At 41.4% G+C, this 20,035-nt stretch overlaps 1 long non-coding RNA gene across 1 annotated transcript in view; it reads left to right on the plus strand.

The window, feature by feature from the left end:
- The first annotated feature begins 2,244 nt into the window (after positions 1 to 2,244).
- The window catches only part of LOC140202268 (uncharacterized), a 49,662-nt gene continuing 31,871 nt past the window's right edge, over positions 2,245 to 20,035 (plus strand). The window contains exons 1-2 of the long non-coding RNA XR_011887055.1: positions 2,245 to 2,399; positions 2,482 to 2,593. This is a non-coding gene — a long non-coding RNA (uncharacterized lncRNA). The remainder of the gene's footprint in view (positions 2,400 to 2,481; positions 2,594 to 20,035) is intronic.

Below are 20,035 nucleotides of genomic sequence, written 5' to 3' on the forward strand. Positions count from 1 at the left end.
TTAAAATTGTGGTTTAAAGTGTTTGCAGTACAGTGAAGGGGTAACAAGATAGAGAGGGTGGCGGTGGCTAACTAGAATGGCTGATCAGATGAACTGACTGAGGGAAGATGACGTGAGGTTTTTGTTTTAATAGCCAGCATGATATAGAGGAAGACATAAGATAACACATATGGACCTTGAATCTGTTCCATCCCTCAGCAAGCTTATGACAGTTTCATGAACTCTGCTTTTCCACACAACCCTCATTTCCTTTGCTTCCTTGAGAATGCAAAAATCTATTTGATGTCAGTCTTGACTACGTTCAGCAACTGATTTTTTTCTGCTCCTGAATTTGTGGTGTTACATTTTCTACCTGTTAATCCGCTGAGACCGTTCCAGAGTCAAGATATTCTGGAAACTCACTGATGCATGTCCTAACTCTCCAGCAGCCTCAGGATGCAGGCCACCTGATCCAAGGAATTAGTTTGGCTTTTAATACTTTGACTTCCGCAGTGTTCATAGTTTCTTTATTAATATTAACTTCTCCTCACTACTCACTCCCAGTATCACCTGGTATTCCTACTATTTCTGGCACTGGGTATATTTAAAGCAGAGGTTGATAGGTTCTTAATTAGTAAAGGTTACAGGGAGAATGGGGTTGAGAAGGATAATAAATCAGCCATGATGGAATGGTGAAGCAGATTTGATGGGCTGAATGGCATAACCCTGCTATATCTTATGATCTTATGTTATTCATTTTCTTCTTGTGGATCTTATACACACACAGTGGCCACTTTATTAGATATTCCTGTACACCTCATGCAAATATCTAATCAGCCAATCACGTGGCAGCAACATAATGCAGAAAAAACATGCAGACATGGCCATGAACTTGTTGTTTAGGCCAAATTTCAGAATGAGGGAGAAATGCAATCTTAGTGACTTTATCTGTGAAATGATTGTTGGTGCCATACAGGGTGGTTTGAGTGGTTAAGATTAGTCAGCTCCATCTTGGGTAATAGCCTCCATAATATCCAAGACATCTTCAAGGAGCTGTGCTTTAGAAAGGTGATGTCCATATTAAGGACCCCCATCACCCAGGACATGTCCTCTTCTCATTGGAAGGAGGTACAGAAGTCTGAACGCACACACTCAGTGATTCAGAAACAGCTTCTTCCCCTCTGCCATATGATTCCTAAATGGACACTGAACCCATGAACACTACTTCACGTTTCAAAAAATATATATTATTTGTTTATGTACTATTTTTAATCTATTCAATATACATAAATATACTTACTGCAATTGATTTACTTATTTATTTAGTACTTATTTACTTCCTTTCTATATTATCATGTACTGCTGCTAAGTTAGTGAATTATATGACATAAGCCGATGATAGTAAATCTGATTCTGATTCTTGAGTAGCTCAGAAATTGCTGATCTCCTGGGATTATCATGCACAATAATCTCTAGAGTTTACAGAAAATGCTGCGAAAAACAAAAAAAAACAATCAGTGAGCAGCAGTTTGCAGGCGAAAATGACTTGTTAATGCGAGAGGTCAGAGAAGAATGGCCAGATAGATTCAAGCTGACAGCAAGGCGACAGTGACTCAAATAACCATGCGTTACAAGGCTCTTGGCCTGGAACGTCGACTGTACCTCTTCCTAGAGATGCTGCCTGGCCTGCTGCGTTCACCAGCAACTTTGATGTGTGTTGCGAGCACTTTATTAGTTTCAGGGGCCAGCTATAAAGCAGCAAATAAGTGTAAATCTTAATACTTCAATTTTCTATACATTCTGCTGTTGACTTTAAAAATGAGCCTTAAATCAAACTCTCATTAGCTTTCTCATTAACTGCAATGCAAAGTATCAGACAGGTGGTGCTTCAATAAGGGGAATAGCATGTTCTACAGACAAGGGTAGAGCTGCGCTTAATTACGCCCTTACTTACTTCACACTGCTTTGGTTTCTCCATAGCTACCCTCTCATCAATTACGCCTCATTTTGGTGCAATGTCGGGATGTTTGTGTCCTAATCTGTATCAGACCATAATCACAAGGTCACCAGGCTATCAAACATGTTCTCCACGCACTTGCTACTGACGTAAGCATACTTTTATTTCACAAACAAACCTTGATGTTCTAGTGACCTAATCCTTCAATTGCATAACAGCAAAAAGAATTTTCCACTGATTCAGGAAGTGCAAAGCTCCCTGGGAGGGGAAAGGAGGGTGGGATTAAACTGATTTGGCAGGGGTATGGGAACCTGTGGGAGAGGGAGTTTGTGATCCACCTGCAGATGGGACCTAGTACGTTAAGTTTGGAGAATTTCTTTTGCAGACGCTCAGGGATGATGGTATTGAAGGCTGAACTCAAATCAACAAATACAATCCTGACATATGTTCCAGTGGAGTCAAGGTGCTGTGGTATAAATTAACTATCATGGAACTGAACAGAGATATTGGTCTGGAAATCTGATAATCTATTGCTTGTTTTTCAGCTTCAAGAAAATGAAAATCCCGGAGTGAAAAGTGATAATGACGAACCCTGCGAAGTTTCCTGTAACTGGAAATTCAAACAGGCAGATACCATTGTGAAGCATGCTTGCACAGGTAATGTATTTCTGCTGCTAAAGTAGAATCTAGGGGTATTCGTTCTCATGTATACTGTTTCAAATATTGCTTGGTGAAATCCTGACCCTTTCCCTAAAGTGCATGATGTTGTTCTGCAGCTTTGTCTGTTGGAATTTCCGTAGCACAGTCACTTAGAACTTCCATAGCAACAAACACATGTTTACGACATATTAGTGACAGTAAACCTGATTCTGTAAGCTGAACACTTTGGGGGAGGAGGGGAGAGGAGGGGGCTGCCTGCTCATTCCAGAGACTACTCCTAATCATAACTGACCATCCTCACATCCTCACCTGGATTCACTCATTCATGAGTCAAGATTCAAGGCTCTTATGGTCATTTCTCCGACACAAGTGTACAGGAAAATGAAGTAATTGTTGCTCAGGGTCTGACCCAGCACAAAAAAACACAAATTAAAAACACAATAATAATAATAATAATATAATAATAATAAGCACACAATAAATATAAAGACATAAGATAGTTTATATACATAGATTGACTGTCTGTCCATACAGTGACACTGGGCTGTACATAAGGTGACTGAGGGGAAATAATGAAGTAGTGGTGGAGTTAGTGGGTGAACGTCTTACTGCTTGTGAAAAGTAACTGTTTTTGAGACTGGTGGTCCCTACATAGGTAATATGTTGTGTCCTCCCTTGATGGGAAAGGGACAAGCAGTCCGTGAGCAGGGTGTGTGGGATCCTTCGTTATGTTACCAGCCCTTTTCCTGCAGCTTTCTATATATATGTTCTTGATGGTGCTAGTGATGTGTTGGGCAGCTTTAACTACCTGTTGTAGAGCCTTCCTTTCTGCCACAGTGCAGTTTCTGTATCAAGCAGTGAAGCTTGTTAGGATGCTCTCTACTGGGCATCTGTAGCATGATGCGACTATAGACGAGCGTAGCCCAGCCCTCTTCTGCCTCCACAGAAAGTAGAGGCGCTGGTGAGCTTTCCTGATTGTGTAGGATGTGTTCAGGGGCAATGAGAGCTTTGTGTGATGTGCACTCTTAGGAGTTTAAAAATGCTTGCTGTTGTAAGGGGGGGTGTGAGTGATGTGAGTTCTCCTGAAGTCAATAACCATCTTCCTTTACCCTTTTGACATAAAGGAAGAGGTAATTTGCCTGGCAACAGGCCTTGAGTTCTTCCATCTCCTCTCTGTAGGCCACTTCATCATTGTTGGTGATGAGCCCCACCACTGCCGTGCCATCGGTGAACTTGACAATATGATTACCCGGGTGTTTCGCGGTGCAGTTGTTTTTGAGCAGAGTGTACAGCAATGGGCTCAGCACACAGCACTAGGGGCACTTGTATGGAGAATGATGGGAAGGGAGGAGTGTTTGTGCACCCTGACTATCTGAGGTCTGTTCATTAGGAAGTTCAACACTCAGTTGCACAATGGTGTATTTAGACTGAGGAATAGGAGTTTGTTTGCCAAGGTTTGTGGAACAATAGAGTTGAATGCTGAACTGAAATCCAGAAGCAGCATTCTGATATAGGTGTCCTTGATTTTTAAAAGTGTCAGGGCCAGGTGAATAACAGATACTATGGCATTTGTCATTGTGTGGCTCTGTCAGTGAGCATATTAGTGAGTTTCCAATGTGGTAGGAATGGAAATTTTGACATGCGCCATTATCAGCTGCTCAAAACAGTATCACTTGCTATCTCTGGTTCCACCTCTTTCCTTCATCTTTTAAGACAGGATATTTCCCCTCTATTTCCAGGGTGTTTGTCTGAAACATCAACAGTCCCTTTCCCTCCATTGATACTACCTGACCTGCAGATTTCTTCTAGCATCTTCTTTGTTTACCTCCACCGTAGTTCGGGTAATTGGAAAGCCCTTCTGATGGTTGATGTGTGGTGATGCACATAAGGGTGATGTGCAGCCCTGGCGTAATGTTTCAATTCGAGAGCAAATACTCTTCCAGACTACAATGTTCAGATACAGTTTGGGAAAAGTTAGTAAATATCTTGGAGAATTACTGACTTGGAGAGTTACAAAGTTGGATGGACTGTGTGCATTAATTGGCATGGATTTCATCTGTTCAAAGCAATAATAGATAAGGATCTGAATGGCTGCATGTTGTTTTAATGTGAGTGAATAGATTAATAGTCCATGAACTTTCAATCACGAAGCTTCAAATATGTGAACTTAATACTTTTATTAATCTTTTTCTTAAATTTGACATAAAGTATGACAATACTGATTCAGGTTCAATGGAAAGGGCAGGAAACAAGACAGGCTCCCTCAGAAAGCCAAGCAATCTTTAAGTGCAGCTCGATACATCTTCTTTCAGCATTTGTCCATTAAGAACAATGGTTCAATTCTGATTTCAAATTCACTGTTGTTTTACTTTATTGTATAGATTAGTTTCTGTTTGGAACCAAAGTATCTTAGCATTATTTATGAGGAAGATAAATTCAAAGAGAATGACTTATAAATGAGTTGGATGTTTTGAATATGCAAATATTTTCTGATTTATTTATGACAATAAATATGTTTTGCACATGGAAAGTTCAGTGGAAATTCAATATTGTTATTAATTTTTCCAGTTCTGTGCCATTATTTGACTTAAGGCAAATGGGGAAACAGCGATCAAGACATATTACTAATTCCTACTGAGTTTTACATGTACCAGAGTAGTAGTAGTGCAATCGCTTGAGTCGAGTATGATGTTCTCCCAAGGGGTTGTCTATTGGTGGGTCTATGGAATTCATTGCCACAGATAGCTGTGGTAGCCAAGTCATTGGATATATTTAAAGCAGGGGTTGATAGGTTCTTGATCAGTCAGATGTCAAAGGTTACGAGGAGAAGGCAGAAGAATGGGGTTGAGAGGGATAATAAATCAACCATAATGGAATGGCAGAACAAAGTCAATGGGCTGAATGGCCTAATATTGCTCCTAGGTCTTACGGCCTTGTGTTCATATGGGTCCTTTGGTGGCTGTAGGGCTGATCCGGGATCCAACTATTCCGAGCAGTGTAAGCACCAGTAAGTGGTGGCTGTGGTTAGAGGTTGCGTCTTTCAGTTGTTCAGTCTCTCCTTTTGCAGCTACTGCTTGTTCTCTGTGGCACAGTGGAGGTGGCTCCCATGTAGCGCAGCTCCCTCTTGAAAAGATTTCCTTCAGGTCTATCTACTGAGTGCAACGTCTTACCAGTTTTTAGATGTAATATTGAATTTCTTCATTCAGTTTCATTCTTATGTTGACCATTTAATACATTAATCTCACATCAGGCAAGTATTAAAACTATTGACAGCAGCAGGTAAACTGTAATCATAACAGAATGACACAAAATATGGTTCCACCCAGAGAGGACTTAATCAGCATGGTTTCCTCAAGGGAAAATCTTGCCTGATGAATCTGTTGGAATGCTTTGAAGAAATAACAAGCACGATAGACAAGGGCGAATCAGTTGACGTCGTGTATTTGGATTTTCAGAAAGCCTTTGACAAGGTGCCACACATGAGGCTGCTTAACAAGCTACAAGTCCATGGTATTACAGGAAAAATTCTAGCATGGATAATGCAGTGGCTGATAGGCAGAAGGCAAAAAGTGGGAATAAAGGGAGCCTCTTCTGGTTGGCTGCCGGTGTCTAGTGGTGTTTCTCAAAGCTCTGTGTTGGGACCAATTCTTTTTATATTATATGACAATGATTTGGACAAGGAATTTGATAGCTTTGTTGCAAAGTTTGCAGACGATATGAAGATAGATGGAGGGGCAGATAGTTTGAGGAAGTAGAGAGGCTACTTAGACAGATTAGGAGAAAGGGCAAAGAAATGGCAGATGGAATATAGTGTCAGGAAGTGTATGGTCATGCACTTTGGTAAAAGAAATGAAAAGATTGACTATTTTCTAAATGGAGAGAAAATACAAAAAAACTGAGGCACAAAGGGACTTGGGAGTCCTTGTTGATGATTCCCTAAAGGTTAATTTGCAGGTTGAGTCTATGGTAAGGAAGGCAATGTTCGCATTCATTTTAAGACGACTAGAATATAAAAGCAAGGATGTAATGTTGAATTTTTATAAAGCACTGGTAAGGCCTCACTTGGAGTACTGTAGGCAGTTTTGGGTCCCTTAGTTTAGAAAGGATGGCAATACACACAAAATGCTGGAGGAACTCAGCAGGCCAGGCAGCATGTATGGAAAAGAGTACAGTTGATATTTCGGGCTGAGACTCTTCATCAGGACTGGAAAAAAAGATGAAGAGTCAGAGTAGGAAAGGGAGGAACTACCACAAGGGCTGGAGAAGGGAAATTCTGATATGAGAGGTCAGAAGACCATGGAAGAAAGGGGAGAGGAGCACCAGAGGGAGGTATAGACAGGTAAGGAAATAAGATAAGAGAGGGAAATGGGAATGGGGAATGGTGAAGGAGATGGGGGGAGAATTCTATCAAAAGTTCGAGAAGTTGGTGTTTATGCCATCATGTTGGAGGCTACTCAGATGGAATATAAGGTGTTGCTCCTCCAACCTGGGTGTATCCTCATTGTGACAGTACAGGAAGCCTTGATCTGACATATCAGAATGGGAATGGGAAGTGAAACTAAAATGAGTGGCCACTGGGACATCACATTTTTTCTGGTAGGTGCTTGGTGAAGTGGTCTCCCAATCTGCACCAGGTCTCACCGATACGCAGGAGACCACACTGGGAGCAATGGATAGAGTAGATAACCCCAACAGTCTCACAGGTGAAGTGTCACCTCACCTGGAAAAACTGTTTGGGGCCCTAATGGTAGTGAGGGAGGAGGTGTAGGGGCAGGTGTAGTACTTGTTCCACTTGCAAGGATAAGTTTCAGGAGGGAGATCAGTGGGAAGGGACAATCTCTGTGGAAAGCAGAAAGTTGGGGGAAGGTGGGGAGGAGTGGAGAGAGAAAGATGTCCTTGGTGATGGGATCCTGCTGGAGATAGCAAAAGTTACAGAAAATTATGTCCTGGACACAGAGGTTGGTGGGGTGTAGGTGAGGACAAGAGGAATTCTATCTCTGGTCTGGTGATGGGAGGATGGAGTATAAGAGAAAGAATGAATCCTTTAAAGGGTGTGCTGAAACTGGACAGGGTTCAAAGGAGGTTCATGAACATGATTCCAGGATTGAATGGCATGTCATATGAAGAGCGTTTGAAAACTCTGGGCCTGTATTCACTAGAATTCAGAAGAATGCAGGGTGACCTCATTGAACCGATCGAATGGTGAAAGGCCTTGATTGAGTGGCTGGGGAGAGGATGTTTCCTGTAGTGGGAGAGTCTAAGACCCAAGGACACAGCCTCAGAATAGAGTGGCATCCTTTTAGACAGAGTTCAGGAGGGATTTCTTTAGCCAGAGAGTGGTGAATCTGTGGAATTCTTTGCAAAAGGCAGCTGTGGAGGCCAAGTCCTCATGTATATTTAAGGCAGAGGTTGATAGATTCCTGATTGGTCAGGGCATGAAAGGAAAAGGGGAGCAGGCAGAAGACTTGGGGCTGAGAGGAAAATTCGGATCAGTCATGATAAAATGGCAGAGCAGACTCAATGGGCCAAATGGCCTAATTCTGCTCCTATATCTTATGGTCTTATGGTCTTAATTGATTCTTTTTCTGGCACTCAATATTTTACACATGGATAAAGCAGATGGAGAACACATAACAAAGTGTTCAGTTACCCAGTTGCACGTAGAGGGAATACACATCAATTCACACTGATTATAAACTGTGTTGATTGCCAGAATGGGAAGTCCGCTTGAACACCCTCAAAAGCATTGAAACCCTAGAGTTACATAGGAGCATTTGTAAACCAAAAGATATGTTCAATAAAAGAAATACAGATGTAATTCTTTTTCCAAATGCTTTTTTTGCCTTCTCCTCACACTGTAGTCATGATTCTATTCTACCTGCCCTAAAGTCTACCATCACTTTGCATTGTTTTAACTCTTTGTCTACATTGCAACCCTAAGGTGCACACTTCCTCTCCGTAACATTATCACAAATGATATGGGCTGCAAAGTTAAAAGAGATTTCTTAATATATACAGTAACAGCTATGACTAATGCACAAATACATCAATTCTAAATATGCAGTGTCACCACCGTTTGTATGTGTTCTGCTCATCCATACTTTTTCTGTTGAGTTTTTTTCAATGAAATAAACCATTTAAGTGTGTAACAAAAATAAAGGTTTTGGAAAAAAAAGATTAATTGCATTTCCTGTTATTCTTATTTAAGTTCTCTGGTACTCTGTGGTGACAAAGAACTCTGTTGTGAGTTAGGAACCGCTGTAAGCTGCTGGAAGGTTGGCATAGGGCCTCCACAGCCCTGCAGGGATATCAGTCCATTTTCAAACTCTCTGTTCTCTTTCTACGTTAGTTCAAAATTACAGCAAATATCATTGCACAGTGCAAAATTCAAAATAATAACAAATAATTCAAAATAGAAGTTCAAAGAAAGCCTGACCTCAACGGCGGTAAACTATCAGATTGCCAATTTAATGAAGCAGATGACCATCGGATGGCTTCCTTCCAATCTGATGGCAGTCTTCCTTCAGGTAAGGAAGGCTGCCATCCTCATTGAGTCAAGCCCATGTGTGATTCCAGAACCTGATGTCATGAACTCAATGTCATAAACCTGACAGATTTTTTTTTACCAGATGTTTTTGGCTTACCTTTTCTGAGATTTCTCAAGTATTCTACATTTACCTCATTACTTTGAGTTTAAATTCCCGACCTGTCACAGTGGGATTTAAACTCATTCCACTGAATCAGTGGCCCAGAACCTTGGCTGACAGACCAGTAATACAATCAGAAGGCTCTCAAGAACGCACTGAAGTGGATTTGGTTATTTGGAAGGACATTTCTGTTCCACATTTATGGGGAAGATTTTAAAGAAGCCTTGTTGATCTATTTTAGTTCTTTCAACACTTCAAAGCTTCTTGCTTCATACTAAGGATACTATCTGGATGCATAACGACTTCATCTGTCAACTGCTCCAGACGAGATCACAAGAAACAGCTAAGAGCTGTGGCCGCAGCTCAGCACATCACAGGAACCAGCCACCTCATTATGGATTCTGCCTCTATGTCCTGCTGCCGCAGTAAAGCAGCCAACAAAAGACCCGACCCACCCCAGACATCCTCTCTTCTCCCAACAGACAGAAAGGACATACCACCGGGATCAAGGTCAGCTTCTATCCCATTGTTTTTACACTCTTGAATGGGCCTCTTGTACAATAAGATGTATTCTTGGCTTCACCATCTCCTTTGCCATGATCTTGCACGTGGTCGTTTACCGGCATTGCACCTTTTCAGTACTTTTACACTTTGTTCTGCAATAGTATTGTTTGACATTATTCTAGTTCAATGTACTGTGTAAAGGTTTGATCTGTAAAGCAGCATGTAAGACAAGCTTTTCACCATCTAAGTACACATGACAATAACAAACCAATTCCAAAATGCAAATACTAGAAGATGAATCCAGCTTTCTGTGTCAGCCCTCAGTACAGCAGCATGATGGCATAGCGTTATTACAGCACCAGTGGCCTGGGCTCAATTCCCACTGCTGGCTGTAAGGAGTTTGTACATTCTCCCCAGGACCACATGGGTTTCTTCTGGGTGCCTCGGTTTCCTGCCACGTTCCAAAGAAGTACAAGGCTAGTATGTAGGTTAATTAGGTGGTGCATATTCCTTGGGCTGGAAGGGCCTATTACCAATCTGTGTCTCTAAAACTCTCTAAGTGGAAAGCCTGCAAACAAATAATTAATATAAAATTCCTCTAGGAATCCCAGGTGATTATGCTAGCTTGACAAATGAATTAGGAATAAACTTCATGTTATTTTGCAGATTAAGACACAAGAGAAGATTCATTTGCTGGAATCTGCAGCAGCACACAAAATGGTGGAGGGAAGTCAGCAGAACAAGCAGCACTTGCTGAGGAACATGGATAGTCGATATTTCGAATCGAGACTCTTCATGCAGACTCTTTTCATGGACAGTTCAGATGAAGGGTGTCAAACCAAGATGTTGACTATCCATTTCCCTCTATAGATGCTGCCTGACCAGTTGTGTTCCTCTAGCATTTTGTGTGTTATTATTTAGCACGTAGCTCAAATGCCAAGATGACTTCAAATGATCGAGAAAGAATTCATGAAAAACCTGAGGAAAAACTCCTTTGCCCAGAGTGGCTATGACAGAAGTACACCGCCTGTGGAGCCAATATGGCCTTTAAAATGGAATTGATGTTCACTTGAGAGAAAATAATTACAAGACAATAGGGAAAGTGTGGAGGAACTGGGACTGGCTTAGTTGTTATAAGAAAATGGCAGAGATTCAAGGGGCTGGTTGTCTTTCTTTTGTACCATAATAATCCTATGATTGTGATTTGTCTAGGGATAACAAAAATCCCAGTATTCAATCTTGATATTTAATAATGGCACGGATTAACAAATATGATTCCTATTCTTTTCTATAAGATCACAGTACAGTGGGATTATAAAATATTAATAAAATGGAGAGTAACATACGAGGCTTTAATTGCCATTGAGTTACGTCAGTGGTTGGACAGAGTCCTGTTCCTCTTCAATACCAGCCACTCAAAGACTAATGGGGTAACATTCCAGCTTTCTGTGAATGATGTAATTCTGTTGCTAGGTAAATATTATGTGCTATAAGTAAGTTATGCTCAAGTCTTATATATCACTTACATGTTGGTGTAAGTTGCTATGAACTTTGCCACAAACAGTGACAATTTTGACAAGCATGGTACTCAAGTTCTCTACAGCACCGGACTTGCCTATTCCCCGCAAACTACTGGAGAAACTTAATAAGTCAGGCAGCACCTATGGAGGAGAATAAGCAGTTGATATTTCAGCTGAGACCCTTCATTAGAACTTTCTCAAGTCCAGTTAGGAATGAGCAATAAGTTCTGGCCTTGCCCTAAATATGTATTTGACTTTTCATCACTTGCTTTCAGATTCAGATTCATTTAGTTATCACATGCATATCAAAACGTACAGTGAAATGCATTGTTTGCGTTAACACCCAACAGCTGGGGAAGCCCGCAAGTGTTGCTGCACACCCTGGAGCCAACATGTTCTTCCTTCCTGAGCAACCTTCAAAAGAAAACCTTATGTTGCTCTGCTCTCGAAATAGGCTAGTGTGTGTGGAATATTTAGGGTTCTCCTCTGGATTACAACTGTGGCAATATGCAAAAAGCAAAGACACAAATCAAAACCAAAATGCTGGAAATACTCAGCAGATCAGACAGCATCAATGCAAAGAGAATCAATGTTTGTGTTTCAGGTAAACAACTTTGGATCAAAAGCAGGAAATGTTAGAAATCTGACAGTTTAGAAAATGAGAAATGGTTGGAGAAGGCCAGAGACCAAGAGACTGAAGAACACAAAGTGGTGGTGGTACTAGCTGAAAGGCTGTTTGTCAGGCACAACTGGAGGAGATGTAACTAGAAGGAGATTTCAAAGTAAATTTATTAGCAAAGTACATACATGTTTCCATATACAACCATGAGATTAATTTTCTTGCAGGTAAATTCAAAAAACACAATAGAATTATTGCAAAGCAGCACCCAACAGGAGAAACAATCAATGTGCAAAAGACACCAAGCTCTGCAAATCCAAAAAAATCAAATAATGATAATAAATAAGCAATAAATATCAAGAACATAAGATGAAGAGTCTTTGAAAGTGAGTCTATAGGTTGTGGGAACAGTTCAGTGATGGGGTGAGTGAAGAAGAGTGAAGTTATCCCCACTGGCTCAAGGGCCTAATGGTTGAGGGGGTAATAACTGTTCCCAAACTTGGTGGTATAGGGTCCTGAGGCTCCTGTACCACCTTCTTGCTAGCAGCATGAGAAGTGAGCATGGTCTGGATGGTAGGGGCCCTTGATGATGGATGCTGCTTTCCTGCAACCGTGCATGGTGTAGATATGCTCAATGGTGGGGATGTCTTTATCCATGATGTACAGGGCCAAGGCAAAGTGCTGGAACTGTGAGCTAAGGAACAAAGGAGATGCTGGAAATATTAACCGAAATGGAAAATGATGGAAATATTCAACTGATCAGGCAGCATCCATGGACAGAACCGTAGAAGTTATGTTACATGCTGATGACCTTTCATCAGACTTGCCCAGTTTCCATTCAACATAGAAAGGTTGGTTATTTGAAATTGTAGAATGTACCATGGGCAGCATAATAGCTTAGCGGCTAATGTGATTCTTTATAGCGCTAATGCAGGGGGTTCAATCCCCACTTGGGTTTCAACTGGGTTTATCCCACGTTCCAAAGATGTATGGGTTTGTAAGGGTTAGTAAGTTGTGGGCATGTTTGTTGGTACTAGAAGCATGGTGACACTTGCTGGCTACTCCCAGCACATCCTTGGACAGTGTTGGGTTTTCACACAAACAACACTTTTCACTGTATGTTGCAATGTAAAAAATAAAGCTAATCTTTAATAACACATACGAATCATAAACGCAAGAGTTACTGAAGATGCTGGAAATCCGAAGTAACACACACAAAATGCTGGACGACTCTGCAGGTCAGGCAGCATCTACTGAACTGAACAAACAGTCAAAGTTTTGAGCAGAGACCCTTCATCGGGACTGGAAAGGAAGGGGGATGAATAAGGGCAGTCATATGCTCAGTTGAAAGACAAGATACTCGAGCTTTATCGGAACAAAATCAGAGGCCAGAGACAGAAACATAAGAATTTTAGTAGGATGGAGAATTAATGCATAAGGGGCAACTAAATTCCAGGCCAGCCTTGCAGACTACATGGAATCTTTCCACAATGCATTTACCCAATCTGCAAGTTCGGGTAGACGGCATTGTGCATACCACATGCAGTAGTACAGTACATAGGAAGAAGTAGAACTGAATCATGGAAGGAATGCTTGAGGATGAAGGGAAGCAATAAAAGGGCAGGCATTGCATCTGCTACAGTTGCATGAGAAGCCACTGTGAAAAGAGGACGGATATTGTTGAACCTGGAAGATGAAGAAGGCAAGTCCCTTCGGAAAGCTGGAAGAGAAGGGGAAGAGTATGAAAGGCAATGGCTTCATCATGTTTATGCACTGTTGGGTTGTGATATTGTTGTCTGCACTGTGAGATGTTAACTCTCTTCCTTAGACACCTGCGCACATGGAAGAGTTTGGACAGTTTTGATGTTTAAAGTTCAAAGTGAGTTTATCATCAAAGTACCTATAAGTTGTCAAATTCTACATTGGAGACAGAGAAATCGAGAAAGGGGAGGGAGGTGCCAGAAATGAACCAGGTAATCTTGAGGGCAGGGTGGAAGCTGGAGGCAAAGTGGATGAAGTTGATGAGTTCAGCATGGGTGCAGGAAGCAGCACCAATCCAGTCGTTGATGTAGCATAGGAAAAGTGCAGGACAGTCACCAGTGTAAGCTTGAAACCTAGACTGTTTCACATAGCCGACAAAAGGGCAGGCATAGCTGGGAGCCATGCAAGTGCCAATGGCTACACCTTTTGTTTGAAGGAAGTGAGAGGAGCCAAATGAGAAATTATTTAGAGTGAGGATGTTCTACTAGGTGGAGGAGAGTGGTGGTAGAGGGGAAATGGTTGGGTCTGGTGTCCAGAAAGAACCAAAGAGTTTTGAGGCCTTCCTGGTGGGGGTGAAGGTATATAGGGACTGGACATCCATAATAAAAATAAGATGATGGGAGCCAGGGAACTTGAAATAATTGAAACGATCCAGAACGTGTGAAGTGTCATGGATATAGGTGGGAAGGACTGAACTACGGGGAATAAAACAGAGTACAGGTATGTTGATATGAGTTCAGTGGGGCAGGAACAAGCTGAAACAATGGGTCTACCTGGAGAAATGGGTTTATAGATATTGGGTAGGAGGTAAAAACGGGAGGTGCGGGGTGCCGGAACAACGAGGTTGGTGGCAGTGGATGGGAGATCCCCAGACCTAATAAGGTCAGTGATGGTGTGGGAGACAAGGGCCTGGTGCTCCTTAGTGGGATCCTGTTCAAGGGGTAAGTAAGAGGAGGTGTCTGAGAGTTGGTGCTGGTCCTCAGCAAGGTAGAGGTCTATACGCCAGACTACTACAACACCTCCCTTATCTGCGGGTTCGATGGTGAGGTTAGGATTAGAGCGGAGGGAGTGGACGGCAGAGAGTTCAGAAGGAGTGAGGCTGGAATTAGAGAAAGAAGTGTTGAGGTTGAGATGGTTGATGTCTGTCAGCAGTTGGTAATGAAAGGGTCCAGAGGAGGCAGAAGACCAGGGTGGGGTGTCCAGGAAGAGGAAGAGGGTTGAAGACAGGAGAATGGGTCATTGGTGTGGGGTGAAGAGTCCTTGCCAAAGAAATAGGCTCGGAGACGGAGGCGACAGAAGGAAAGCTTGGCATCATGGAGGGCACGGAATGCACCTATACAATACGGTCTTTTGGTCTTATACCAAGAAGAGCAGAGCGAACTGCTCAATGACTATCATCCAGTGGCACTCACAGATAATGTGATGAAGTGCTTTGAGAGGTCGGTAATGGCCATAATCAACCCTTGCCTAAGCAGGGATCTAGACCTGCTTCAATTTGCCTGTCTCCACAATAGGTCTACAGCAAATGCAATCTCTCTCACCCTCCACTGGGCCTTGGATCACCTGGACAATAATAATACCTATGTTAGGCTGCTGTTTATTAATTACAGATCAGTGTTCAATATATTCATACCATCGGTTCTAACCAACAAGCTCCAAACCCTGGGCCTCTGTACCTCCCTCTGCAACTGGATTCCTGACTTTCCAAATAGAAGACCACAGTCAGTGCGGATCGAAAAGAACATCTCCTCCTTGCTGGCAATCCACAGTGGCAAACTTCAAGGTTGCATGCTCTGCCCACTGCACTACTCTTTCTACACCCATGACTGTGTGGCAAAGCACAACTCAAATGCCATCTATAAATTTGATGACAACACAACTATTGTGGGCAAAATTTCAGATGGTGATCAGGAGGTGTACAGGAATGAGACAGATCAGCTGGTTGAGTGGTGTTGCAGCAGCAACCTTGCACTCAATATCAGTAAGACCAAAGAATTGATTGTGGACTTCATGAAGGAAAAGACGAGAGAACCTATACCAGTCTTCATCAAGGGATCAGAAATGGAAAGGGTGGGCAGTTTCCAGTTCCTGGATGTCAACATTTCTAAGGATCTATCCTGGGCCCAACATATTGATGCAATTACAAAGAAGGTAAGACAGTGGTTGTATTTCATTTGGAATTTGAAGAAAATTTACCAAAGACACTCACAAATTTCTAGAGATGCACCATGGAGAGCGTTCTAACTGGTTGCATCACTGTCTGGGTTGGAGAGACCACAGCACAGGATTGGAAAAGCTGCAGAAAGTTGTAAACTCAATCATGGGCACTAAATTCCCTGCATCAAGGTCATGCCCTCTTCTCATTGTTACCATCGAGGAGGAGGTGCAGGAGCCTGAAGACATACACACAGTGTTTCAGAAACAGCTTCTTTCCCCTGCCACCAGTTTTCTGAATAGACAATGAACCCATGAATACTTCCTCAGGATTTTTTCCTCTTTTTTGCACTACTTATTTATTCTTTTACATTTACTTATTATAGTGTATAGTTTTTTATTAATATGCATTGCAATGCACTGCTGCTGCAAAACAACAAACTTCACAACATATGCTGGTGATATTACACCTGATTCTGATTCTGGGTCAGAGGTAAGTTATCTATGCCAATTCAGGAGCCTGAAGGTTGTAGATTAGACATCTCACCCTGCAAAAACTCATTTCAGGGAGGTATCACCCCCGCAACCCCATATTCCCCACCCCACTCCCCCCACCCCCGGTCAACCTCCAAGAGTGTATGTAATACATTGTTTAGTGATTTGATTTTGTCTAATCTGTAAACCAAGTTGGGTATATGCAGAAAAGGTGACATTAAAATATGTACTTACATTATATTATATTATCATGTTTATTCTATTACAACTTTAAGCAAGTCTACAGGGAGTTTGGCCTCATCACGTAGGACATCAATAGCGTAGCTCCTTAGCAGCCAGCCAGCTAGTTTAAATAATGTTAGCTATGCTAATGAATGAATGACACCTATTAAACTCACCTCAATATGTCTTTTACATTTTAACCCACCATGGGCAATAGAAAAGTCACTGTTGCAAACAGTGCAGCGAGCAACACTGTCATTATTTTTGAGGTCGACTGTAAAGCCCGCCCACAGAGAAAACTGATAGGTCAAAGAGAGACCAGTCAGGATGCTCGCTCTCGCTCTACCTCTCCCTCTCAAAAAAAATCAATTTCCGGGATATTATATATAATTTCCGGGCATCAGGGAGCCACTATCAATATGCGAGAGACTCCCAGAACTTCCGGGAGAGGTAGGATGTCTGAGATTAATAACTGTTCTTGAACCTGGTGGTGTGCACAAGATATTCAAACTTTTTCTATCAGCTTCAGGAATGTTGTGTTTCCACGCGAAGGCAGAACAGGCAAAACTGAACAAATGAGGAGTTTTCCCTGATTATCAATCTTCTCCGAGGATTGTTGCCTTGTCGTGGTGGAGAGGCTTGTGGGTTCCTGAGATCCCGAGAACAATGCAGTCTGCAGTTTAGTCTTCTGGCACTCAGCTCCAGGTAGAGTAATATTAATGTTACTATTTATTTACAGATAGAGCACAGAGCAGACCTTTCCAGCCACACTCTCCCAGTACTGACTAATCACAAGACAATTTACAATGACCGTTCAACTTATCCGGTATGACTTTGGACTGTGGGAGGAAACCAGAGTACCTGGAAAAAACCCACACATTCCACCGGGAGGACGTACAAAGGTTCCTTATAAGTGGTGCCGGAATTAAACTCCGAACTCTGACACCCCAAGCTATAATAGTGTCGCGCTAACCATTATGCGACCGTGGCGCCATGCAAGCTGTGTCCCGTTAGTCATGCAACACCCCCCTGTATTTCAAAACACATTAAATGCATGCATCATGGTTCTGAAAAATATGGTAAGATTTATATAACACACTTAAATATTCGAATGGAAAATCTTATGCCATTGTACACTTTGTTAGAGATGGCCTCTGAGAGGTTTCACGATCATATTGTGTGATCTTGCGATTCTTTTCCCTGAATCCATCTTTCAACAGTGGGGCTGAACATTGTGTTGGCATCCACAATTGTTTGGATTGTCTTTCTCAGCTCTTTTACTTCCTGTAACCTGTGACAACTTTTTGGCAGCAATCCAGGTCTGCTCAGCTTACATCTTTGTGCCACACAGACTCAAATGCTCTTAGTGACAAGATCATTATTGTATGAGGCAGCTTTATTAAAGGATAATGGTCTGAATTTCAAATATTTTGGTACTGTAAAACCAACCCAGACTTTTTTTTTAAACACATAGAGAAAGCCTGGTCTTCTCCTGCTAATTAAAACCTGCTGTCTTCTTAAAAGATGGAATTAAATTAAATAGTCAATCAAATTAAGCAATTTAAATAAAATTGGGCTTCACACTGGTAGATTTAATCATGTTGTGTTACAGCAGGCGCAAATGGACTTTGCAGTCCTATTGCAGTATTTCCTAAAGGTTAACTTGCAGGTTGAGTCGGCAATAAGGAAGACATGCAATGTTAGCATTCATTTCAAGAGAATTAAAATATGAAAGCAAGGAGGTAACGCTGAGGCTTTATAAGGCACTGGTCAGTCTGCACTTGGAGCATTGTGAGCAGTTTTGGGCCCCTTATCTAAGAAAACATGTGCTGGCATTGTGAGAACGATTCTGGGAATGAAAGGGGTAATGTATAAGGAGTGATTTTTGGCTCTGGGCCTGTACTCGCTAAGTTTAGGAGAATTTTTGGGAGGGGGATCTCATTGAAACCTATTGAATATTGAAAGATTCTGATAGACTGGACACAAAAAGAATGTTTTCTATAGTGGTGGAGTCTAGGACCAGAGGCCGCAGAAAAATATAGAAAAAATAAGAAAAGAAGAGGAAGGAATTTGCTTGCCTTGCAGCCTGAGCTTTTCATCAACAGCGAAGTTTCAAGAAAAGTTGAATCTTGAGTATTGTAGTATTTCAGATCTACTATGACAATAATTTGAATAGTATTTGTTGGTGAAGGTCAATTTAATGACTTTGTCAAGTACAGTAATATATTGATAAATTCTGGTAAAAATCTATTGTCCTAAATTATAAACTTTTTCTCTCCACAATTGCTGCCTGATCTGTTGAATACTTCCAGCAATTCTGTATTTTTATATGTGGTTACTAGCTCTACATGCAACAGCTTGTCTGCTGACCCAGGGATATAACATGGGGCAACTGATATTTATTTCATTATAATTTTCATTGAAAAGGTAGTAGTAAAAATCTCATCCATACCAGATTGTTGTTAAACTCCTAATCAGTTTGCTAATCACCTTCAGTTAAAATAGTCATAGTCACACTTTATTGATCCCAGGGGGAAAAGCACAGTATTGTGCAGAGGTCTTAGCCACAAATATATAGCTAGGGTGCCCAAGACTTTTACACAGTACTGAAACGAATGTCTTTTCATTTACCAAATAAAACTTAATACTACTGAGCTAAATACTCTTATTTCAGTTTCCCAATCACCTTCCTGTTTTGACCAATATACAGCACTATGCAAAAGTCTCAGGCACCTGAGTATATACGTAAAACTCCAGACACAATAATGTTCAAGGAGCAATTAGTGAACAATAAGTGCCAGCCTTGTCAGTGATGTTCACATCCCACAAATGAATAACAAGTAGAACACACTGGGTGTCCATCTCTCATCTGGCAATCTCACAATCAGAATCAGGTTTATTATCACTGATATATGACGTGGAATTTGTTGTTTTGCAGCAGCTGTAATACATAAAATTCACTATAAATTACAATAAGAGTATGAAAAAATAAATTTTACAAAAAAAGAGCAAAATAGGGAGGTAGTGTTCATGGGTTCATGGAAAGTTCAGAAATCTGATGGCAAAGGGGAAGAAGCTGTTCCTCAGACATTGAGTGTTCTAAATCAAGACATTGCCAATTCCATATTGCCTCAGACTATTTTTTATATCCTGTCGGGATCCTACCTGAACAGTCATCAGGAACTTGCGATATGTTATCCCAAAATGGTTGTATACCCCGGGCTGGAAAATTGAAGTTCAGTATTGGAACATGCTCTATGTATATTCCATCCAGTTGTATAAGGCTCTGCATATATAATGCTGTGATTAACTACACTTAATGATAAACTTGTTGATGAAGGACAATAATAATGCTTAATCTGAGGCTTAAAACTGTTGAAGTAAATGGTTCCCAGTCAGTTCAGAAAGAACCACTAACAATGAAATGTGGGGGGGGGGGGAGCACAATAGCATAATACTTAACAGCGCCAGCAATTGCAATTAGGGTTCAATTTCTGCTGCTGTCTGTAAAGAGTTT

Source organism: Mobula birostris, chromosome 8 (genome assembly GCF_030028105.1).
Source record: "Mobula birostris isolate sMobBir1 chromosome 8, sMobBir1.hap1, whole genome shotgun sequence".
Taxonomy (NCBI): domain Eukaryota; kingdom Metazoa; phylum Chordata; class Chondrichthyes; order Myliobatiformes; family Myliobatidae; genus Mobula; species Mobula birostris.